The 27,194-nt window shown below is 34.1% G+C and overlaps 1 protein-coding gene across 2 annotated transcripts in view; it reads left to right on the top strand.

The window, feature by feature from the left end:
- The window catches only part of LOC127847548 (uncharacterized), a 285,306-nt gene extending 279,545 nt beyond the window's left edge, over positions 1-5,761 (top strand). For both annotated transcript variants that reach the window (XR_008034027.1, XM_052379556.1), the window contains exon 2: positions 5,245-5,761. The gene's annotated coding sequence lies outside the window, so the exon portion shown is untranslated. The remainder of the gene's footprint in view (positions 1-5,244) is intronic.
- Positions 5,762-27,194: the final 21,433 nt, after the last annotated feature.

Below are 27,194 nucleotides of genomic sequence, written 5' to 3'. Positions count from 1 at the left end.
GACCTGTGATAATCATGTTGGTATCTTTAGAAATGTGACACTTCAATGCATTGTGTGTTTCACATTTAATTTGCATTATTTACTAACTCATAACTTTGTATAAGCTCAAGGACAATACAACTTTAGTCATTTTTTAATTGTTAGACCGCTTTCAGTTTTGTATACATATGTCATTGCTTTTTGCGTAAGGGCCAAGGCTCTGTAAATACTAGCCCTATATTATTCATGTTGGTATCGTAACCCTTTCAGCGCTGGAATCGAATATTAAAGGCCTTTGCAAACTGTTTGGATCCAGATGAGACGCCACAGAACGTGGCGTCTCATCAGGATTCAAACTGTTTGCTATTCTGAAAGTATTCTGTGAAAAAAATCTAAGAAAATGCTAATTTTAGAAATTCAGCAGACGACACTTCAGCAGACGACAAATTTCCCAGCATGCTAGGGGTTAACAAATTGTACACTTCAGTGCATTGTGTGGTGTACATTTAATTTGCATTATTTGCAAAGTTCTTGATTTGTTTAAGCTCAATGATGATACAATATTAGTCCTTAATCAATTATTTAAAAAAACAATTGAGATTAACATTTGTCTCCGCTTTTTCTTATGGATTGGTCAATACAAGCTATATTATTGTTTGTGTTTGTACCAATGTTACATTTCAATGAAATGTATGGTGCATATTTTAAATGCATTTTTTGAAAACACATAGCTTTGTAATAGCTCAAAGAAGATGAATGAAAGTTTACTTATCTATAGTTGTATTCAAACGATAAATTCTATTTTATGAATAGATATATCAGAAGCTGATTGAAATCCTAAAAAAGAGACATTTTGATTCTTAAGCACAACTTTTTTGTTAATTGGCAAATTCCAATTTCTGTAAACTGCTTCGTTATTTATGTTGCTAGAAACATGCAAATCCATCATCATAATGCCTTCAGTTTTCAAAATTCTCTCATTTTCATGAGCATGTATGCATGAATGCGTTGGAAACAGTTATTTGAAGCAATCGCTTATTATTTAAGACTAATATTGAATTGGTAAAAGACATAAACAGGACAAGTGCAACCTACAGCATAAATATATCAAGTTATGAGTCGCTCACACAAAGTATGAACCACTATTCAGAATGTATGTTATAGTGAAAAAATCACAGTACAATATGCTAAGGGTTGCGCATAAATTGTATTTATTAGAAATTGGTATTCATTAAGTTAACAATAAACAGCTTTGACTCATTACTTAGTAAGGATAAAATCTGGAATCAATTAGTTAAGGGCCAAAAATAGAAGGATAATTGCTGTACTAATATCTTAAATATCCATAGCAACACACCAATCAAGGAAGGTCTCAAATTGACACCAGTTACTAGTGCTGTATATTATTCCATACATAAATGCCTTTTGTGTCACACAGTTTATGGCTATTAGTGTGTTGATATGCACCGTATCTGTTATCAAGGGATTATCTCAATGTGATTATGTCTGGCACAGTATGATATTAGATGAGAGATATCCCTTTCCCAATTAAGTCAACTTTGCATGATAAACCTTATCCCTATGCCTGACAAAGGGGTGCCCCTATGACACCATGGTCCCATTCCCCCTTGGACAAACACCATGTCCTTGTTTTAATGTCATCATCATGATTAATAAAGTTGTATTTGAAGCTTTAATAAGCTTAGCAACATTTTCACAACATGAAACTAGTTTTATTTATTAAATAACAGTGTTGTAGATGAAAATCAAAATCAGTTAATACTTTTGAATGTCAATTTAGAAATTCTTTCCATTCAGAACTGGTTTTAGTACCCATTCTGTGTTGCTTATTACGCGCTTGTACTGTAGTGTAGAATAACAATAAAGGACATTAAAATAGTGTTTTGTTAATATCAACGATTGTAGGACATAAGCCCCCCAGGACAAAACCCCCCCAATGAAAAAATGAACATTTGGACAATTGCCCCCCAGTAGAAATGACAGGTAGGATATAAGCCCCCCAGTGCTTATTTTGCATCTGGACATTTGCCCCCCAGTGCTTATTTTAGAAGAGGACATTTGCCCCCCAGTGCTAATATCATATGTTGTTTCCATTAAACTAGTATATCTCTGTCTTTGGATTCATTATTATTTCATATCTCACAAATATATAATCATAGAAACTTGGATCATTATAATTTGAAATAAAAAAGGTCCAGAAACTCACTTGAATTTCCTAATCTTAGGTAAAACAAACATCTTAAAGAATTGTTCTTTAATTAATCAATCAAAAGGATTATCAGCTTGTTAAAGGTGTGACATGTGGCTTTGATCACATACTTGTTAATGAAAATTAATGGCTTCTTTATTTAATCAATCAAAAGGATTATCAATAATAATTATCATAACTTAGTACAAATAAGGATAATTAAAGTGAACACATATAACAACATTTAAAGGCAATTATTTTTGTAGTTACATTGTTTGAGTGACAATTAACTGAAACTTAGTATATAACGAAACTATCACATTTCAAATGATACATTTCATCATGGAAATTATTAAGAGTAATAAAGGGTCTGAGAAATTACTGAAGGATGGGTACTCTTACACCAAAAAGAAGTCTCGTAAAGAATCAATACATTGGGAATGTTCCAAGCGCAGAAGGGCTTCATGTAAAGGAACCTTGACAACTAATCTTGATGTAAGTATAATATTAAAATGCTATTTGTTATCTTTGCTATCATAACTTTTAAAATAGCGATTTGCGAAATCAATTCCAGACAGTATTGCATAACTTCACAAATTTAATTATTTGAAGTAAAGGTAAATGTAGTATTTGTAAGCTTTACCAACATTCAAAATATCAATTAATTTACATAATTAATTCCAAACAGTTATACAAAACGTCACAGATTAATTTTATATATAATAAATTAAATGTTTCATTGCTATTATCATTAGTTACAATATTAAATAATTGTTTTTATATATTCAGGATACTATGGTCACAAAATCCACAACACACAGTAACGATGCTGACCACTTAGCCATAGAAGTTATGAAAGTCAGAGAAGAGATCAAATCCAGTGTCGCCATTTAGGTTTTGAGTAATCAGGTGGTGATAATTGGACATGATTATCTGCTCAATCGAGTCATTGAAAATTAGGCACTGGGGGGCAAATGTCCTCTTCTAAAATAAGCACTGGGGGGCAAATGTCCAGATGCAAAATAAGCACTGGGGGGCTTATATCCTTCCTGTCATTTCTACTGGGGGGCAATTGTCCAAATGTTCATTTTTTCATTGGGGGGGTTTTGTCCTGGGGGGCTTATGTCTGGATCCCAATATCAACATGTGCTTTAAACATAGTAAGACAATTATATGTTCACAAATCTGTATTTTCAAAGAGCTTGTAATCCTGAGAATATGCAAAAGACTTGATGTCCTAATCATATTCAGAAATATCTTACTGACAGTACAGTAACTAAATGCTGGCGCATACATCCACGATTCGATAGAAAAATCTTCATATTCACTATCATCTTCCATCTACATCCATTTTCTTAATAAAGTTGTTAGCAATATCACATCCAAAGTGTTATAATGCCGGTTTGATATAAAGTGTGAACGAACATGTGACATTCCTATGCAACTCAATTTAAATGAAAATGGCGATTATATCAAAATAAAACTATTTTAAGCATTATTTTATTTGTATAGAACATAATATGTTATGAGGATAAAGATGTAATAAAGAGTAACATTTCCAGATATAAAATTCACATATCATTGGTATAAAATTAGAAACATATGTATCAACATTTAGGGGAAAAAAAACATTGAAGGAAACACAACTTTGAATTGTTACTTTCAAGCAAATACAAGAAACATTAAATGTTCTTGCCCTTCAGTTTCACTCAAATACATGTAATAGTTCTACAAAGCCATCAAATCCTGGTGACATTTCGTACAGGAGTTCATATTCTTTATTGACCTACCAATTGTATTTAGTTACGACTTAGTTGATCGGCTGATATGCTTGTCTTATTTTCTATGTGAAGATGCAAAAAGGTGCACCAGGACTTGCTTATCATACAAATATTACACAAATTCTCTTGGCTTTTATTTTATGCTGAGAATTTACACTTAGAAAGTTTCCATACATTCCAGTTTTAGCTTAAATTTGTATACACTTTGAACTTTCTGTGTGAAATAATCATACAATTGCTAAGATAAACATTAATTCAAAGGAGATAGATGTAATTATCAGATATGCAAGTTATATCGCTTAACTATGAAATGTTTTTTCATAATTGTGAAATTTTATAATTTTATTATAATTGTTGAAATATTTATAAAAAAATATGATTTGTCTTAGCCAGTGCAGTGTGTGTACAGTCTTACAATTTTTAGATAATTATTTTTTAATTGATAATTAAAATTGTCTGTTAGGTTGATACTTGTTTAATCCTTTTTTACATCACTGAACAAACTATAGTATGTGACTGCAAATAATATGTGTTCATTATTATATGAGTCGTGTTCTGTGAAAATTGGGCATAATGCAAGTGCGTAACTGCACAGGCTAATCGGGGACGACACCTTCTGCCTTAATCGGATATTTGCTAAGAAGAGATTTGATTTCAACAAAAAATGTCATAAAAGTGGAAAGTGTCGTTCCTTATTAGCCCGTGCGGACTGCACAGGCTAATCTGGGACGACACTTTCGCACATGCATTATGCCAAGTTTTCTCAAAACAAGAGACATAATTTATAATCGTTCTCATTCACAGAATGTTTGGCCAATGTTTTTTAAAATATAAATTTTATAACTATTATCCTAGAAAAAAAATTGAAAAATTGCAAAGGTCATATTTCTTTATCATTGGAGAAAACATTTATTCTGAGATATTTTCAAGAGTTTGTTTCGACATTGTTAATGCTTCAATTAAGAATTTCTGAAATGTGTAGATAATTGTTATTCAATTACAGCAAAAAATCGGAATTCTTACATAAATATTTCAATTAATTTTATTAATATGTTGATACAACTAAGTACATTTTTATGTCCATCTGTCTGGTCGTCTGAAATTCCGTCACACTTTGCATTTAGGTTTTGCGTTAAGGTTGCGAAAAATGTGGAAAAAGTTGGCATAGTCTATTAGTCTTCCTATGGTGGCAAGCTATGTTTTCAATAAATAATGGTGACTGTGTAAACATTTTATTAACTGATTTTTAGAATATGTTTTGTTTTATGCTTTTAGAATGCCTAGAAAACGCAAAAGAGGATCCCTTACGGTGAAACGCAAGTACCACTACATAACATCTGAACAGCCAAAGGAAGAAAACCATGTTGCCAGTGAACCCCTGGTGAAAATTAAAGCTACAACAGATACTTCTACCCAGTCAGAAAGTGAAAATGTGCAGGTCACAAGTGATCATAGTTATGCTATTGATGAAGACTCCACATATGAGCTTGACTCCTTCCAGGAGACAAACATTGATAAGCCTGAAGCTGATGTGATGGAATGTAGTTCAGGGCTTCTAGAAATGGAGGTGGAGACGACAACCTTCTCAGACTTTGCTGTGGAACTTAAACTGCAAAATATTTCATCTCAGTTCGTTGTAAAGGAATCAGAGCAATCAATTCAAATGTTACAGTTGTACGCAAATGACAGTCTGACAGCAATCAAGCTATCGGTTGAAATTAAGAGTGATTTTACATGCTCTGTCTATGTGCATCGGAAATGCATTCCGAGATCTCACCAAATATGGACTGGACTGCCACAACATATCAATATCGTTGCTTATGTTCTGGTGTTATTGGAAAGACTGTTAAAATTTGATGTCTGCATAGGAAATCCTGAGGTGGAATTTTCAAATTTAGTTCCCATTGGATCAGGGTTGTCCAGCAACAACTCCCCAGAAATTGTGGCGTACAGGGAAGGGGACTTCAACGCAACACATGCCAGTGGAGAGAGATATAATTCCACTATTAGATCTGTGAAATGTGACATGCTGTCCACATCAAAAAAGTGTACAGCCTGCAAAAAGTACTTTTACTTATTACAAAGCAGGAAAAATAGGGTTGAAAGCAGACTAAATTCGTGCCGAAAATACAGCCACACAAACTTTAAACATAGTGACATGACTAAACAGGAACTTAATATGAAATTAAACGAGCAGAAACATGAAATAAAAAATTTACAAACAGAGTTGTGGAAACAAAGGAGGGAATTTGATAAGATCATCACAGCAAATGGGATCAGTGTTAAAGGCAGTGAACATCATGAACTGAAAGACCTGATGGCAAGTTGTGAGACAGAATTTGAAAAATCGTTCCCGATTTCTACCAGCCGACAGCTTCTGTTTTGGGAACAGGAGATGTCTTTTGCCAAAAAGAAAGACAGTCGAGGGATGCGCTGGCACCCCATGATCATTCGTTGGTGTCTCTACCTTCGACAAAAGTCAGAAACAGCGTATGATGTTCTTCGCAAAACTGGATTTGTAAATTTGCCATCAACAAGGACATTATTTGACTATTCGCACTTCCTTAAGAGTGAAATGGGTCACCAGGCAGATGTTCTAGGTTTGTTGAAGGAGGAAGCTGTGAAGAGACACCTGTATGACACAGAGTGGAGGAATTATGTCGGTCTCTTCTTTGATGAGATAAAAATTAAAGAAGATTTAGTGTACGACAAACACACTGGACAGCTCATCGGATACTGCAATCTAGGCGATGTTGCCAATGAAATGATGCAATTCAGCGAAACAAAGAATGAAACTAAAAAAGAACTAGCAAAATACATGTTGGTTGTGATGCTGCTAAGTTTGTCTTGCAACTGGTGTTTTCCGTTGTTTGGTTTTGCAATGACAGGCATAACAGCCGATTTTTTGTACCCCATTCTGTGGAAGACAGTAGCGTTACTACAATTATCCCAAATTAATTTACATGTCTTGTTCTTCACTTGTGACGGTGCATCACCGAATAGACGGTTTTTCAACATGCATCGAGTGGGTATTGAATCTGTGGTATACAAGACAGAAAATCCACACAACAGTGACCAGAACATTTACTTTATATCAGATGTTCCACATCTTCTGAAGACTGTGAGGAACAATTTTAGTAACTCACATGCCCACAAAAAATCAAGAATGCTGTGGAGGAATGATAAAGACATTTCATGGATGCACCTAGTTCGTTTATTTGAGGAACATTGCGAGATGAACTTGTACTCTCCCTGCCCAAAGTTGTCGCGAAAACACATTGATCTGCTTTCCTTCAACTACATGAAGGTCAGTTTAGCTGCACAGGTTCTGAGCGACTCTGTTGCTCTTGCCCTTGAGGAGTTGAACGGTCCAGAGGTCTCAGAAACTGTGCAGTTCATGAAACTATTCAACAATTTTTTTGACTGTCTAAATGTTAGGAGTTTGTTTGAAGGGAGAAATAAACGCAATGAAAATTTACTGCCTTACACTAGTGTGGATGATGAACGCTTGAACTTCCTGACTAAAGATTTTCTTGGTTACATCAATAAGTGGGAGGAGAGCATTCAAAGTAGACCAGGAATTTTCAATGATTCCCAGCGGGCCAAGATGATTTTAAGCCACCAGACTCTCGATGGACTTAAAATATCTGTAAATTCCATCACCGAGTGTGTGAAGTTTATGTTAAGCAAGGGTGCTAATTTTGTATTGACCCATAATTTCAATCAGGATCCTCTTGAGCAACATTTCGGTCACTATAGACATAAAGCGGGATCAAATAATAACCCAACTGTCTATGAGGTCAGAAATGTGATGACAACAATGAGAACTGTCGACTCTTTGGCTGTACCAGTAAAGCAGGGAAACATTAAAAGGGGTGCGGTCGACAAAGAAAACATAGACCATTCCAAGTTAAAAAGACGAAAGTAAACAGAAAAGGTTGACTTTAACCCATTTATGCCTAGCGTCCTGAGAAAAAGAACATTGCAAACAGGGTAGACCCAGATGAGACGCCGCATAATGTGGCGTCTCATCTGGGTCTGCGCTGTTTGCTTAAATGAATTTCTTTATGAAATATTCTAAATATAGAAATAAATATACTTGACACCCCTAATTTTGGAAATAAATTGATCCAATTTAGAAAGATGGGAGAGTCCACTGGGCATAAATGGGTTAATTATGTCAGGGACCTATACAAGTATGTTTGTATAGGTCCCTGATTATGTTTGCATAAAAATAAATCTTTTTTTATGGAAATGTATGTTTACAGATTATTAACATAAGTTTCCATAAACCAATCATACAGATTTATTTGTATGCATAGATAATTCATGTAAACCTTTTCTGTAAATTTAACTTTTGTCAGTGCTGGGATGGTATGCACAATACATGAACCTCATACACTCAATGATGAATTTTTTTTTATTTCTGTACATTATAAAATATCTGCCATAAGTCCTAGAACAAAACTGGTATCTTTAAAAAGTAACTTGTATCCTATAAATATTTTTTAGCTAATGCAGTGAACTTTACTTATTGATCAATTTAAATGACAAGGATAAATCATTAAATAAATTTCGGTGTTATATATGTTATGAATTTTTATGCCCCTAAATGGTGGTGTATAGTTTTTTAACTGTCCGCCAGTCAGTCCGTCCGTCTGAAAACTTTAATATTGGTCATAACTTTTGCAACATTGAAGATAGCAATTTGATATTTGGCATGCATGTGTTTCTCATGGAGCTGCACATTTTACTTTTATATTGTCATGTTATTATAAACTGAGTTCCTAAAACCATGCAAATACTGCTTAATCACTGGTTCTGTATGTAGCATCAATGTTACTTGAATATTAACATTTTCTTTAAGAAATTTGTTCTCACTGCAGACTCAAAAGAACTTTGAATAATTTAGTTTGCAAAAGGTATTGATCGCATTGAATGAATAACTAGTATTGGATTTTTTGGGTATAACAAGTATTGGATTTGTTTATATGTTGTACATAATATGAATCTTTTATTTGATTTTATTCAGTTTGTTCAAGTGCGATTACTGAATGTAGACTACGTGCCTATTTATGTAAAAGTAATGTGCGGTATAGTTAAAGCATATGTCTTATCTTATGGATCCATGTTTTTACATGTTGTACACTTGTACTATATTTTAAGAAAGTGATTAGTTACTGAAACATTACATCCAACTAGTATAACATGTGTATTGTTGAATGTTCATGTAACATGTGTATGTTTTTTATGTATAGTTATTTTGTTTGTTTTTTTAATTTGAAGGTATTGTACATTAAATAATATTGTATGTATGAAACGAAAAAATAGTGTACTATTTGAAAAAAAAAATGCAAAAAAATAACTTACCATATAATTTGTATAATATTTACTACATGTAAGTTATTTTGTCGTATTTGTTTTTTAAAGCTAACAATATTATTTAATTTCCTACGAGCAAATATATCCCTCTAGCTCATCTATATATTTTTTTCGCATAGATAGTCGATGTTGGGATATAGATAAATGAAATTAACTAGTTTGTATAGATGGAGTTATTAATTTTACTTATCGATTGCTCTCTAAATAAAATGATTGTACTTTATATACTCTAAGGAACCATATCGCTATACATAAACTATAGTTTTGCTTTAGTATAGGTTGTCAACACAAGGATATTACTTATACTTAACTACAATTAAGTGTAGCATAGGTAGATGTATCATTTATATCATACAGCTTTTACATTGTCAGTATTACTCAATTCTATATTTCTAAAATTTTGTAATTACGAATGAAAAACAATGCAAGTATATACTTTATGCAATTATATATGTCCTAACTTTATATTAATGTATGTAATTCTTGTTTTAAAAAATCATTTAATAATTATATTTTTCACTTATGAACTTTGGTACAGACAGGGACCTATACAATTATAAGTGTTGTTATTATTAAACTACATTTGACATTATGTGGTCACTATGTATTAACAATATTAACATTCTCACGAAAACATGTTTATTCCTTATATTGTAAATTGAACTTTTTTCGAAGTGATGCATGATTTGTATTTACTTCAAAAGCATGCTGTTATTGTAAATGTAATGTAAATGACGATTAGCTTAATATGCTTAAGTCAGAATAAACATTTATGTTCTATTAACTGCATTTAAATCTTTGTCCATAATTTTGTTAAAACCATTCTACAACACGTTTTATATTCATTTCTTTGAAAATAATTAAAGGAATAAAACACAAAACTCCCTTGTACACACTATTTAGTAGTAACTGTAAATGCCAGATTCAATTGTCTCATCATTATTACACCGTATCATGTGTCCACTGTTTTGGATATCTTACTTGCATGTGCGAGGATTTGATTTATTAATGTTGTTTTATATATTGATTGTTCGAGATATATATGATAATAAAACGAATAAAACATGAGTATATATATATATATATATATATATATATATATATATATATATATATATATATATATATATATATATAGAACTACTAAAACACGAAAACCTTTCTTGTTTTTTGTTTGGTTTGTACGCAAAATGCAGAACTAAAAAATGCATCCAATATTTATTACCTCGTAAATTCTGTTGATGTTTTTTCATGACATGACCTCGAAATCCTGATACACTTTTATACTCCGCGCCACAAACAGGACAAATATAGCACAGCTCTTTCGTGCTTGCTTGCGATTTATTGTTTGCCTCATCATCAGTATAATCACCTAATACCAAATCTAAATCTATGTCGTCATCCCATGAAAGGAAATCTTTTTGTTTAGAAGACATTTTCAGTAAATTCCATTAATCCGACGTTCACTATGACTTAAAGGAGTCCAATTGAATATTAAAATGACATTTGAAAATTTGCTGCGTCGGAGGTTAAAAGAACAATTATACATTTTGAGTTGTTTGCACTTAACATGTCTTGATAATGTTGCTATTTTAAACAAAACATGGTAACATTTTAATTCTATTAAAAGGCCGGTCTTTTGTACATGCACGTACATGCGATAAACAACGGCAATTTAACCCTGGCGAAACAACCGGCAATTAATATTCATCAAAAAGTCCGATAATTGGGTGCCCGTTCGACATACTGCGTAATAATAAGACTAATTAATGATTGATTTTGAGATCAACAACACAACAATTAAACGAATACGTACTTGTTTATTTAACATAATATAATTTGAATCAGAAAAAACGTAACGCGTTAAATAAGCGAAATCCCTTGCAATCGATATCGTGTAGCCGCATTATCGCTACACAGGACCAATCGATCGAGATTATCAAATCTCGCGCACCGGTTAATTATCGCTGCACCAGAACCAATCGATCGAGATTAAAGTATAGGTCCCTCATCTCGCGCACCGGTTTATTTTGCGTGCTGTAACGGGATATCGCGAGGTTGCTAATCCCTGTGTTTGTATAGGTCCCTGAAAGTTAGTAACATCAACATCTCTCTTTTTAGACTCATTGAAAGTATAGCAAGTTTGATGAAAAAATGCTTTATTTGAACCATTAAAGATAAATTAAAATTATATGCAATTATCAACACATGAATATGCCGTCAGACTATCGAATTCTTATTAGGCAAGGAATACAATATCCTGATACAAATTTAATTTACAAAACAATTAAATATTACTATCATATATTCATTCTAAAATACACAGTTTGATAATTGATAAATAGATCTAAAAAAATAACAAGGGCTGTTTGTAAAACATGCATGCCCCCCAAATGGGCTGTCAGTTGTAGTGGCAGCCATTGTGTGAATACGTTAAAAACAATTAAATGCTTCAGGTCAGTGACCTTGACCTTTGACCTAGTCACCTGAAAATCAAAAGGGGTCATCTGCCAGTCATGATCAATGTACCTATGAAGTTTCATGATCCTAGGCCTAAGCATTCTTGAATTATCATCCGGAAACCATTTTACTGTTTCGAGTCACTGTGACGTTGACCTTCGACCTAGTAACCTGAAAATCCAAAGGGGTCATATGCCAGTGATGATCAATGTACCTATGAAGTTTCATGATCCTAGGCCTAAGCTTTCTTGAGTTATCATCCGGAAACCATTTGGTGGACGGACGGACCGACCGACCGACCAACATGTGCAAAACAATATTACCCCTGTTCTTCGAAGGGGGGCATAAATAGCAGGAAAATATTGAACTCATTAATTAATTAGCCATACAGACGGCTATGTTGATTAACATTTCGGTGTGTTGTAACCCTAAGATCTCACTTTGGTGTAAACCAGATTTTGACCAAAACTTAGGTACTGCCGCGAGTTTGATATGTTAGATTACTATATACACACTGCCGTGTGTTTGATATGTTAGGTTACTATATACACACTGCCGCGCGTTTGATATGTTAGGTTACTATATACACACTGCCGTACGTTTGATATGTTCGGTTACTATATACACACTGCCGTGTGTTTGATATGTTAGGTTACTATAAACACACTGCATTGCGTTTGATATGTTAGGTTACTATATACTCACTGCCGTGCATTTGATATGTCAGGTTAGTATATACACACTGCAGTGCGTTTGATATGTTAGGTTACTATATACATACTGCCGTACGTTTGATATGTTAGGTTACTATATACACACTGCCATGCGTTTGATATGTTAGGTTACTATATACACACTGCCGCGCGTTTGATATGTTAGATTACTATATACACACTGCCGCGCATTTGATTTGTTAGGTTACTATATAAACACTGCCATGTGTTTGATATGTTAGGGTACTATATACACACTGCTGTGTGTTTGATATGTTAGGTTACTATATACACACTGCGGTGCGTTTGATATGTTATGTTACTATATACACACTGCTGTGTATTTGATATATTAGGTTACTATATACACACTGCTGTGTGTTTGATATGTTAGGTTACTATATACACACTGCCTTGCGTTTGATATGTTAGGTTACTATATACACACTGCTGTGCGTTTGATATGTTAGGTTACTATATACACACTGCCGTGCGTTTGATATGTTAGAGTACTATATACACACTGCTGTGTGTTTGATATGTTAGGTTACTATATACACTCTGCAGTGTGTTTGATATGTCAGGTAACTATATAAACACTGCCGTACGTTTGATATGTTAGGTTACTATATACACACTGCAGTGTGTTTGATATGTTAGATTACTATATACACACTGCCGCGCGTTTGATATGTTAGGTTACTATATACACACTGCCGCGCGTTTGATATGTTAGATTACTATATACACACTGCTGTGCGTTTGATATGTTAGGTTACTATATACACACTGCAGTGTGTTTGATATGTTAGGTTACTATATACACACTGCCGTGTGTTTGATATGTTAGGTTACTATATACACACTGCTGTGTGTTTGATATGTTAGGTTACTATATACACACTACAGTGCATTTGATATGTTAGGTTACTATATACACACTGCCGTGTGTTTGATGGCAGTGTGTTTGATATGTTAGGTTACTATATACACACTGCAGTGTGTTTGATATGTTAGGTTACTATATACACACTGTCGTGTGTTTGATATGTTAGGTTACTATATACACACTGCTGTGTGTTTGATATGTTAGGTTACTATATACACACTGCTGTGTGTTTGATATGTAATGTTACTATATAAACACTGCCGTGCGTTTGATATGTTAGGCAGTGATTTTTTTTGCTTTTTTTTCTTACAGCCTGTGCCTTTTGGATTGGGAAAATTAGCGCGATAAACCATGAAATTGGGAAAAATAGCGCGATAAACCATGAAATTGGGAAACATTATAAATATGATTATAAGAACAGAATTAAAATTATTAAAGTATGTTTGACAGCATTTTTATGTTATAAAGTACTAATTTAATGTGTTCTTACAATGAAGACAATGTTAAGTTAATATTGAACTTGCAATAATCTATATAGATTCTTAAATATACCATTTAATCATAACCTCTTTAACAGTAAGAATTTAATTCAGTATTCTTTTAAATTAAATATCATATGGCGAAAACATTAACATATTTATAAAAAAACGCTTTAGTGGTCTTGCTATGTTATTGATGTATTATATGGAGTTAAAATAATTTATTTCATTTCTTTACCTTTCAACATCTTGCACTTCAATGCTATTTCAGTAAACTGTAAAGCGTGACAAACATAATAAAGCAGAATATGCATATGAATCTGATTTTACACAGATCCACTAACATATAAATCATATCATGTTTGTCTCTTTCCATTTTCGAACAATACTCATCTTAAATGCATTAACTTTGTGAGTAACGGTAGACTAACTCCAATTTCCCAACACTGATTTCCGTGATGCCATTCACTGTGAAGATTTGTAATAAATATTTGTTGTTTTTATCTCAAACGTTATATTTTGCGTTAATTGACATACGCATGAAATTATTCCGTAATAACCATATGATATCCGTTGTTAATTTGAATGTTATTTATCATTTTTGCCGCGCATCGCAAATTTCTCGTCTGCTTGCCGCCATCTTGGGCGTGTGTAAAAACAGGCGTTTACAGTCGGCATACATCGACTATTGTCGGTATCCTCCGCAATACAAATGTATAGAGAGAGATGTGGATAGCAAAGTAAAATCGTATGCGGCTATATTTGCGAAAAATACGTAAGTCAGTTGTTGTTCGGCGACGACTCAGCAACTCGATCGGCACTCGTTCGAAATTATTGCTAAATTACATTGTAATCTTATTGGCTTTATTGGGAAAATTTTGTCTTTTTTTTGGGAAATTTTAATCAAATTTTTGGGAAAAAACGTCATTTTTTGCAATTGGGAAGCAGCCGAATATCGGCTGTAATTTCTGGCAAAAAAAATCACTGTTAGGTTACTAAATACACACTGCCGTGCGTTTGATATGCTAGGGTACTATATACACACTGCCGTGCGTTTGATATGTTAGGTTTCTATATACACACTGCTGTACGTTTCATATGTTTTTGTTTTGATATGTAGTTATAGTGATAATAGAAGTGGTTTGAAGTGGTACCCAATCTTATCATCATACAGTTCAAACGACTTGGTCGTAACGCGTGCAGAAAAATGAAAGCCACCATTGTAACAGATACGTATAGAGCTTTTCACAAGCGGAATCAACAAAATGTACCTCTCCAAATAGGGCTCTATGCCCTTCCATCCAAAGATTAGTTTATGAGGTCAACATGAAGTTACAGTTCTTTTGAGACGAGAAACAAAGTAGTCTATAATGTGATAAAGCTGAAACACTTTTTTGTTCTGAACAGCAAGGAATAAACTCTGTGTCTTATTAAACCCCCGTTATGTGGCTGGCTATTAATTATTTTATTCTGGGGGGAGCCCTTACATTGATGTTTGATAGTGACTGGGTTTGTTAACATAACAATGTTGGTTCGTGTTCTGAAAATTCTGGAAAAGATATGTAGTTTAGTCTTATTCTTAATTTATTTAACTTCATTTTTATCAGGAAACATAAACATATTTATTCTTAACCCTTGCATTTGTAAAGGGAGATGTATTAAATGTTTTTGCTATTTATTTCAATACAACGCTTTAGTGACCTCCATATGTAGAGAAGCATATTGCTTTTAATAATTTTAAACACTCATTGACCTCTTATTTAAAAAAAAACTTGACTATTATTAATGGACATTGTTTTTTGGTTTTACACTCTGTATTAGTCTTATTTCTGTCATTTTTAAATCCAACCATGCTTCAATAACAAGGTTATAATCCAGACAATACCTTGACTTCAACCTTTCAAAGGGCATTGGTTTATGTGCAAGTCGCTCTGTCTAACAACACTGGTAAATCATGCAATCTAATTTGAGAATATACATGTATTAAGGCTGCATAAACTGTTGCTGCAAACAAAGTGATATGTGTAGATTAAATGCATATGACCTTTGACCTTGAACTTTGATCTTGGACATAGGGACCTGTTATTTGCAAGTCACACAGATATTTTTAGATACATTCATGCTTGATAAAATATAACAAACACTTATCCAACAGTCCATGCGCCCATTCATAATATTCTAGCCAGAGCTATAGAAGGGAATATCCGCCAGTGCATGCATGCTGCTAAATTACAATTTCATTTTGCTTATTGACAATTGTAGTTTACTTCATGACAACACCATGTTGATATATTACAATTGGCAATACCCGCGATTACATGCATGTTGCTAAATGACAATTGCATTTTGCTTAGTTTCATTTGTTTTAAAATAACTGCGTCTTCCTTGCGTGTTTATGCTTTTTTGTATCAGTTAGTGTTACATTACTTGCATACTTCGTTTTAATGTTTACTTGATGTATGCAAATCATGTATTCTTGCAAGTAAATGACAAATGAATCATTTCTGTTAAAAAGTTCATGTGCCTATCTTCATGTTGCTGAACTATCATCATTTTAATACTAAGTTATGCGTGAAAATGCATATTTATTGTAAGTTTTACTAAGCAAAATGACTTTAAAGCACAAGGCAGCAGCTATCATGAAGTAAGCCGAACGCCAACTGCACTAAGACGAACGCATTAGTAATACTAAATTCATATAAGAGACGGGGAACCAGAGTTTTCTATTAATTTTTGGTAGTTATCGGTAGTGTACGTAAAAATGTTAATTTTATGCACGGTGTTGTTACATATATACCCTGACAAATTTCTTCATCGCGCCATTTTAAACGTGTGGACACCTATCAATTCTAAAAGGTCAAGTATTATTGTTTATTACGTAAATTGCATACTATTTTATTCTCCATTTCCAGCGCTAGGCTTTCATTTGGCTTTCGAGCAATGCCCGTTTGAAGTAAATTGGCCTGATCTCTGATTATAAACTTTTATTTTATGCTTTCCGGTGGTATATAGAGAAATATCAGTGAATTAAAATTGATAATTTCACTGTTTCAAACAATGAAAATTATCGCTGAAAATTATCGATAATTTTTACTGTTTATGTTAAATGACGTCATTTTTTTTACGAAATGACGACATTTTCCCAGCGAAATTCTTAAGTTAAACTCTTTAACAATGTATTTAAAATGTGAAAAACGCATAAAATAAAAAGAAAATAAAGACGTACGAACGAACAAACAGATGGATGAACTGAAGAAGGGACAAACGAACGGACGGACGAAAGAAGAGACGAACGAACGGACGCACGGATGAACAAAGGCATTATGAACTCCACGGCACAATACAGTCAAGAAACTCGGTTTAAATAGTGTTCAAGACGAACGAATTGACGGACGGACAAACGAATTGACGGACGGACGAACGGACGGACTAAATAAGGGACGAATGGGCGCACGGACAAACAGAGGAACGACTGAAGGTACGGATGGACATATGCATATGCGGACTGCACAGACTAATATGGGACGACACCTTACGCACAATAATTAAACCTCGTTTTCCAAAAGCGCATATGCCTAGAGTATTATTCAAGAATAGCCGACTCAGGCAACACAGGTTTATCTGGGACGCCTAAACTGGATGTTCGCTTCCTTAAAAGGAACAGTGCTATAAAAGCGGAAAATGTTGCGCCGGACTAGCTTGTGCAGTCCTAGAGTGTCAAACCAGACTAGCCGGCACATTCCACACAGGCTTATAGGGGCCAAATCATTACGGGATTTTGCTTAGAAAATACTTGCTTTAAAGGAAAAATACCATAAAGGCGGAAAGTGTTGTGCCGGATTAGCCTATGCGCACTTCAGAACAAAGTCTCTGATGACACTTTAAGAACGTGAAATTCGGTCCAGTTTGTCCAGAATAAGTCTCACTTTAACGCTTGTGAGAAATGGGACGTGTCGATAGATTTTCCTAGCTTTTAATATAAAAAGAATAGATACAATCAAATAACGAGTTTCGTTTTTTTTTTCAGATTCGAAAATCTTTCCTGGAAAACCGTAAATATTTTAAATGCGGTCAAGTAGCATATTTTTTAAAACGCATCCTAAAAAAATGTTTTCGCACATAAATTCCCAGGCGTTAAACCTGCCAATACAATATTAAACTAACAAAATAGAGTTGAACCAAAGGTACACCAGTTATAGTTGATATTAACATGTGTATTTAGTATCCCTTTATTGGCCATATAACTCATTCAGCTTGACACTCATATAAAGGCTTATTATTGACTATACTTGTAATGCCTGCTGTAACCACTTTCTGTAATAGTTTTAATACACTGGGTCATATGAATGACAAGTTGCCTTTTCAATTTTTAAGTAATTATTGGAATTTATGTTTATTACTTTAATAATATATATGATATTATTGTGCATTACAAATGTAATTAATGCGTGTATTAAGTATCGTTTAAAGTACCTAGCGAATTTCATTTAGTTTTTTTTTCTAATCGAAAATATAGTCTAGGCGGAAAAGGTCGTCCCTAATTAGCCAGTGTGAACTGCACATGCTTATCTAGGACGACACTTTACGCACAAGCATTAAGCCACGTTTTCCCATGCTCATATACAAATACGAATGTTGCGTGTGATGGGAAAGATATGGGCAGAACGCCATAAACCAGGACGCTGGTGTGACGGGAAAGCGAAAAACAGTATTTTTACCGAAAAAGTCATTGCTGTCCTTCCTACGACAATCAGAAATTTCCAAAAACACAATCTTAGGTCGCCAAAAGGACGCCAGTCCGGTGTGACGGGGCTAACGTAGTAACAAAGTAATACAAAACAATAAACGTCTCAAGTCATTTGTTTCACAAAGTCATGTCGAGCCTCGTGGTTCCGGTGTTATTTATTTATTAGCGAATAGGTCTTTAAAACTACTAAATTAGTACATCGGTATATGTAAGTTAGGGGGTAGGTAGCTATAGTGTAAATAGCAGACATGTAACATGAATACACAATTAGAGGTAGTGAGTGAACGAGAACAAAACTTATTCGGAACAACTATTACTTGAGATCGATGACACGAAACAATTAAGTGTGATTATTACACAAAGAAATCGCCTTCAACCCTTTATTTGCGTCCTCATTCCGCAGTCAGAAAAATGATATTAAAGGGTGAGGCATCGTCTTACTTTTTTTGGACGAAAAATGCCTAATGTTTCCTTATCAATTTCTTAAAACATGTTCCAGATTCTCAACAAAACAGTCGATATGCGTCATGAAAGTAAAAACATCAACATTAAATTGCTAATGGTAATTCGTGTCGCCGCATTAGGCATGTTGCAGACGGCTATGTTTTTACCCGCTCACCGCTTTTTAGTAAATGAGGCTATTGGAAGACGGTATTTCGACATAATGAATATTCATTGTATTTAAATGAGGCATTTATATATATATATTTACGGAGGATTCCAGAGATAGTCGATATATAACGATTGATACCGGAGATTTTGATTTTTATGTTTAGAGTGATCTCCCGGCAATAGTAATTTACGCTGCAATTTGCGCTGGAATTATGTTTTTGAATACTGGTTCTCCTTTTCGTAACGTGAACTATTTATAATGGCTGTGTATGCAAAACCGAAAACTAATCCTAAATCAGAGACGCACTAGCAATCGACTTAAGAAGAAATATAGATCCACAAAGACATTAACAGCTTGTTAAATTCAGTAGCAACATAGCCAAATGCACATAGTAAAACAAAGAACGCCGTTAGAATTAGCATTCATACAAAGTCCAAAAGGTTAACTGCAGTTGTCAATAACACACACGCAGTAAAGATATATATGATGTAAATATAAACTTATCAATATGATACAAGTATATGAAGTGCTTGAACAGCTAATGTAACTAGGCGAAATGCAACTACCATGTTACAGAATGCACATGACAGTTGTTAAAATAAGAATGTCATTTAACATCATGCATGCACTGGCAGAAATCCCCTTCCATAAGAGCAGCCTGATACTATGGCCTGATTCCAAACGCCATAATTATACAAATCTTTATCCTTAACTGATGCCCACATTTCAGCTGCTTTATGATACAAATGGTGTAGGTCTGAATAGTGAAAACATTTATCAGTAGCTCTTGTTATTTGATTGAACCAGAGATGTGCAAATTATTTTCTATGCTAATAACTGCTAAATGCATGTCTTAGAATAATATAGCAATATGCAGGAGAATGCTGCACCTTTTATAGCAACTAAAATGCTGCCATACTTTGGACCAAACATAATGTTTAAGCCAGTTTAATAAGAAAAAGAGGAATTCACTCTTATATCGAGATATTACATCAGCGCCCTCACACTACTTTGGGGGAAGGGGTCCGCAGGCCTAAGGAGGGGGAATTTTAGCGGCGTTTCCCTTTTCTTTTTTCTTTTTTACTTACTCTCTCATTATTACATTTGTACATGTTTACACTATATTAATTGCATTTTTCATAATTTAGTATGTTTGCAAAGATTTAATAGATTTAATTGAAATAGAATTGAGATATAATAATCATGAGACACATCTTTCAAAAAAAAAAAAAAAAAAAAAAAAAATTGGGGGGGGGGGAATTTTTCCCCCCCAAAGGGGAAAAAAGTATACTTTTCAGGTGGAAGACTGCCAAAGAATTTCGGCAGCAGATTTAATAGATTGAGGGCCCTGTACATATATTGACATATGATGCTCACAAATTTGTATGCAGGTATATATCAAAGTACTGACAGTACTGGTGTGACGATGCTTTTAAAGAGGATTGATATAAAAGCATCTATTTAAATTTATCTACATCACCACAATTGTGTATGTGGTTACGAAAAATATGGGTACCAAAATTTTGGGTACAACAATTATGCCAAAAAAAAAATAAATACGTAAAAAGATTTGGCTACAAAAACAATTTGGGTAGGAATTAAAATGGGTACAAACAAAAATTTGGTTACAAGCAAAAATTTGGGTACGAAAAAAATTGGGTACGAAACAAATTGGGTACGAAAATTGTAGGGTACGAAAAAAAAATTGGGGGTATGGGGAAGTAGTACCCGTGGGGAACTTGATCCTTTCAGCGAAACTGGGAGGCGGGTTACATTCTCGATCAAATATAACAAGAAATATCTTTAAAAAGGTATTCGACATGTATTTTCTGTACCACTTATCTTAAAAAACTGTCTGTTACAGTAAAACGTTTGTGGGTTATAACATTACGTTTCAGCATATAAATTCAAAACTTGACATGCTCTTTAATTACACCATGCTCTTTAATTTCACATGTATATCATACCAAACTTTATATTTCGCTGTTTCCTTTCCTAAGTTAATGATGCCATGTGTACGGACGTGATTTCACAATCCCATGTGCATGAACATATACTTTTTGTCTTTTGATTATTGTTCTTTTTCTCTCATTCAATAAGCTTAGGCATGTTTGTTCGTTAAGTACGGCAATAATTTCATGATGATTCCCGATCGAAAGTGGGTATGAGCACATAGTCGTAAGAGTACTTGAATACGTGAGTTCGACCATGAACACATTGTAAGGTTAACTAAATCTCCGCGATATGACCTAATATGTGTTTAAAACAGCAAACAATATCCAACAAACGAATGAATTGTCAAACATAGTATGTGCACTGATGTGGCTCTGTAATTTCTGTTTGAAAAGTTTATTAAATATGCAAAATGAGAAAGCACACAGAAGAGCGAGTATCACAGATATGAAAAAGCTATTATGCTGCTTATATACCATAGTCGCTACAACGTTTACAAATGGCAGGTTTGAAATAATTCGTTTTCTTTACACTCATGATCGCGTTGAAAGTTAATTATACACGTTTTAATTCACAATTTATTTACTAAATCATGACAAATGTCAAATACAATACAGAAAATGCATAGTTGTTTCATTGATCTATAAACATATAATGGATTGAATATAACTGATTTAAAATTAACGTTTTCAAACTATTATTAAATCTTTTCTCAGAATATGCTGTCCTATTTATAGCTGATCTCCCTATACCTTTATCAATGATAATCAGCGAGGTATGCCGATTAGAAAAATCGAGCTATCTCAATCGGACTGGCTCGGTCTTTTACATAGGTTGCCATTGTGAAGAATTTTTGCATGATATGATAACTTAGACGATGCTTCGCAGCATCGTCAAAAAAAAATCTTGGCATGAAGGTGGGGGTGGAAACACAGCACAGCCATGAAGCATGTGGCTTGAATATACATTTTAGTCAACTTTAACTACTTTGCATAGCATTTTGTGGGGATTGATTCACACAGTGCTTTTTCACCATTTTGGGAATAGGCCTGGTTCCTTTGGATTGGGAAAACTAGCGGCATTTGGACTAAAATTGGGAAAAAAGGATTGATGTTGTTTTGCTTTAAAATGTTGGTTTAATTGAAATCTAAAAAATTATTTTTTTTTTTGGAAACCTTCGATTATACGTTTTTCCATGTTGAATGTCAGTCAGATTACAGGACTCGATTTTGAAAGAAAAAAAACACTGACACATTGAACCTTTCCAAAACAACCACAGTTGTTGATTTGATAAACTGTGTTTATGGATCGGTGCAAATCCTTGATAAACAGTATAATAATTAAGTGTAGGGTAATTAAAAGGTAGTAATAAGTGTAGGGTAATGGGGTTAATGAATTGCAATTCTCCTCATTGATATCTACACACCCATGACAGTTCATGTTGAAATATTGTAGTCTATATAAGATACATAATGTAAATTACAGTGCAGACAACTTTGTCGTAATGTGTGCAGGCAAATAAAAGCCACAGTCACATTGAATCTTATAAAAACAAGAAAAGTTGTTGAAATGATAAACTTTGTTTATGGATCGGTGCAAATACCTTGATAAACAGTATAATAATTGAGTGTAGGGTAATTAAAAGGTAGTAATAAGTGTAGGGTAATGGTGTTAATGAATTGCAATTCTCCTCATTGATATCTACACACCCATAACGTTTCATATTCAAATATAATAGCCTATATGAGATATAGCCTTAACAAGAGCTGTGCTTGTGAAACACAATGCCCTTACTGCCCAGCTTTCAAGCCAAATATTTGACATTTGGCCTTAAAAGATGACGTTGACCTTACACCACACAAAATGTGCAGCTCCATGAGATACACATGCATGCCTAATATCAAGTTGCCATCATCAAAATCGCAAAAGTTATGACCAAGGTTAAAGTTTTGGGACAGACACACACATACAATGGCAGACAGACAGACAGGTCAAAAACAATATATCCCTGATCATTCGATCCGGGGCATAAACAGTTTCTTTTATTGGCATTTTTGTTTGCAGATCACCAAATTTTAGGGGAATATTTCTATATAAGTCTTTCAGTTAAAGATCCATGTTACAATAGCACATGTCAGAAAAGAGGAGAGTGTACTGGTTCTGCGGCAAAGATATTTTTATGGATAGGTGGCTGGGACAATTTTGTGAGATAGGTATGCATTTGCAAAAACAAGTATTGCTTTTAATGGAATTAACCGCTTGATTTTACTCAAATTGTTGTTAATTAATTTAAATGAGCTGTGCTCTGTGAAAAGCGGATTTAATGCATGCGTGTAAAGTGTCGTTCCAGATTAGCCTGTGCAGTCCCCACAGGCTAATCAGGGACAACACTTTCCGCCTAAACTAGATTTTTGCAAAGAAGATACTCTCTGTAAATGAAACATACCAAAACATGACAAGTTTCATCTTTGATTAGCCTGTGCAGACTGCACAGGCTTATCTGTGTTACACTTTACGCACACGCATTAAAACCCCTTTTCACAGAGCATGGCTCATTTAAGTAAATGTGAATAGTTTTATTCTGAGTAAAATTAAAAGTGAATTATTAAAAAAACCTATCGCAGATTAATGTGAAAATATGTATGACAAACAATATCAAGTTGCTATCTTCAATATTGCAAAAGTTATGACCAATATTAAAGTTTTGGGATGACAGAGTGACATAATGACAGAGTGACAGAATGACAGACAGACAGGCCATTAACAATATACCCCGATCATTATTCAGGGACATAACAACAACAAAGGGTAATAACTCTTAAAAAAGTGCAGGGTTATGGTCCTTGTGCATTGCACATCTTCCCATTAATTTCTTCACAACCATGAAGTTTCATGTTTAAATCTTGTAGTATATCTGAGATATAGCCCTGAAAAGTTATATCCCAAAACAACAAACACTTTTCACTATCAATAGACCATCTGTCTATAATCTTCCGTGTTAAGAGGAACACTCACTGTTCTCAAGTGTGTGGTTATGACTTGGTATTAAAAACTTCCTTCTGCAGTATTTAGAGGGCGAATATTTAATTACAAGAATGTAATATAACCATACAAATTGTTCAATTAAAACTTTCAATAGCATTTGCATCATCTGTGCTCTAAACTTCGAAATGGTGTTGTTAAGTCTGAGAAAACATCACACACTTAATAATGTAGTACAGTGACCCCGCGTTTATCCAGACACGTCTGTTCTGGTAAAAATTTTCTAATAAACAAATCTTCAGGATTATCGAACCAGTGCCGTTTCAAAAGTTAAATATTTACCTTATGACATAAACCTTATGTTTATGTACATTTACATACTTATTTCGCATCAAAAATGATATTTTCTTGTTACGCAGACATTTGTTTTGTTGAAAACTAGAGCTTTGTCACAGACGTGACGTATTCCCCCCACTTGCCGCATTGACACAGACTATTTGGCATGCTGTCTTCACAAAACAAGAGAAACTAATTTATGGCGATTTTTAAGAATTATGCCATTATCATTTATAGCCATTTTGACCATTGAACTCTTGAATTCTTTCACATGACACACAGTCCAATGACTGTGAACAAAATTAATGTACAGAGGCATTTTAAAATCTCACAATGAATGACATTATATAGTTATGGCAGACAAGCTCATTTATGGCCATTTGTTACCTTTGAACTTAAAGTATGACCTACACCTTGGAGATATCGACATAATTCCTTCGCTTGACACACCATCCAATGATGGTGAACAAAAGAGCAAAATGATTTTAAAAACTCACAATAAACAACATAGTTATGGACCCAACAAGCTCATTTATGGCCATTTTTTACCTTTGAACTCAAAGTGTGACCTTGACCTTGGAGATATCAACATAATTCTTTTGCGCGACACACCGTTCAATGATGGTGAGCAAATGTGCCAAAAGATTTTAAAATCTCACAATGAACAACATAGTTTAATGGCCCAGACAAGCTCATTTAAGGCCATTTTTTACCTTTGAACTCAAAGTGTGACCTTACCCTTGGAGATATCGACGTAATTCTTTCGCGCGACACACCATACAAAGATGGTGAACAAATGTGTCAAATGATTTTAAATTCTCAAAATGAACAACATAGTTATGGCCCGGACAAGCTCATTTATTGCCAAGTGTGACCTTGACCTTGGAGATATCGACGTATTTCTTTTGCGCAAAACACCGTCCAATGATGGTGAACAAATGTGTCAAATGATTTTTAAATCTCACAATGAATGACGTTAGAGTTATGGCCCGGACAAGCCTTTGACCTTTGAACTCCAAGTGTGACCTTGACCTTTGAGATATCAACATACTTTTTTCACGCGCCACAAGTACCAAGTCATTTTAAAATCTAACGATAAATAACATAGTTGTGGTCCGGACAAACTTTCAGTTTAAAACACACTAAGTGACCCCGTGACCTAGTTTTTTACCTAGCATGACCCATATTCAAACTTGACCTTCACATCATCTAGATACAACTTCTGACCAAGTTTGGTGAAGATCGGATGAAATTTCAGGACAGACCGACAGACAGACCGACGGACGGACAGACCGACAAAGTGACTCCTATAGCCCCCATTATCAATGGTAATTGGCATATAATAAAATGTTTGTTAAACAATATATACAAAAACGTGTAACCGACATTTAGAACATGTAGATGTACACACATCAAGGATGTTGAAGGCAAATGACAAAAAATATAAAACTGCGAAATGATTAAAATAGCGACACGTAATGTTCGATGCGTTTTAAACAGATTCCTTAAATAATCCTAGCAAAACTTTTCACGCACGATGACGGTCCGATTGTAATCAGCGTCTTAATTGGTCGCGTGTTCAGCTCATTAAAGACCTTTAAGAACAACATTGTATCATTTAAGATGCATTGTGTAATGCGGACATCGATCAACGTTTTAAGTCTGAGTCAAATCATGTTTAGTCACGCCTTTTAGCTTTAGCGCCTAAACACAATAATATTTCACGCCTCGGTGAGCGCGCTTTTGTTTAAACGATGGGATGGCAATTAAGCCTAAAACTACAATACTTCGAGCCTCGGTGATTGTGCTTTTGTTTATACGGCGGGTGGGCGATTAAGCCCCAATGTTGGGAAGCATCCCTATTAACGAGACATAATTACAGCTAAATACACAGATCGGTGTTGCGAAGTCCCAAGATTCCGGACTTAACGGGGCAAAATACTGCATAATAAATCCGTTTCCCTTGACTTTCGTCCGCATCATGAGATTTCCGGACTATAGAGATCCGGATAAACGCAGGGTCACTGTATTTATATTAATGCAAATGTGGAAAGTTAAAGTAAAAGCACAACAATGATAATATTTAACAAAATAGATTCATTAAATTGATTCAATAATACTCTTAATTAAGTGTTGCTTACAGTCTTTATCATATAAGAAAAACAAGAATATAAGTAAAACTTACCAATGCTCCCCAATAATGCGTTATATAAGTTAATATATGGGTTTATTTTAAGAAAGAGTTCCAGAAAAAGGCAATATATGTGCAAATCCATGAGCCAGAACAATAAGTGATATCTGCATTGAGAAAAATTCTAAAGGAAAAACCTGACAATATGCACAAGTCCACCCTAACAGGACACTGTGATCAGTTTCACCATATAGGGATCATGATCAAGTTTCTGAGATATTTGTGTAGAGTATTTAACTTTTTTTTTAAGAAAACATTATGCACCAATTATACATATCAGAATTATAAACAAGACCTGTCAGATGACAGCGCACTCGACTATTCAAGTGCTTGACAGTTTAACGTAAGCCATCATGAAGAAATTGTTTATATTCAATAATTTATAATGAAAGATCTTTCAAAAATAAAAAAAAGGAACAAAAAATTTTTTTTGGGGGGGGGGGTTAGGGGGGTTGAGAGGGGGGTATACCGTAAATCCAC

Source organism: Dreissena polymorpha, chromosome 10 (genome assembly GCF_020536995.1).
Source record: "Dreissena polymorpha isolate Duluth1 chromosome 10, UMN_Dpol_1.0, whole genome shotgun sequence".
Taxonomy (NCBI): Eukaryota; Metazoa; Mollusca; class Bivalvia; order Myida; family Dreissenidae; genus Dreissena; species Dreissena polymorpha.
Note: the sequence above shows the minus strand (reverse complement) of the source record. Positions and strands in the feature narration are given on the sequence as shown.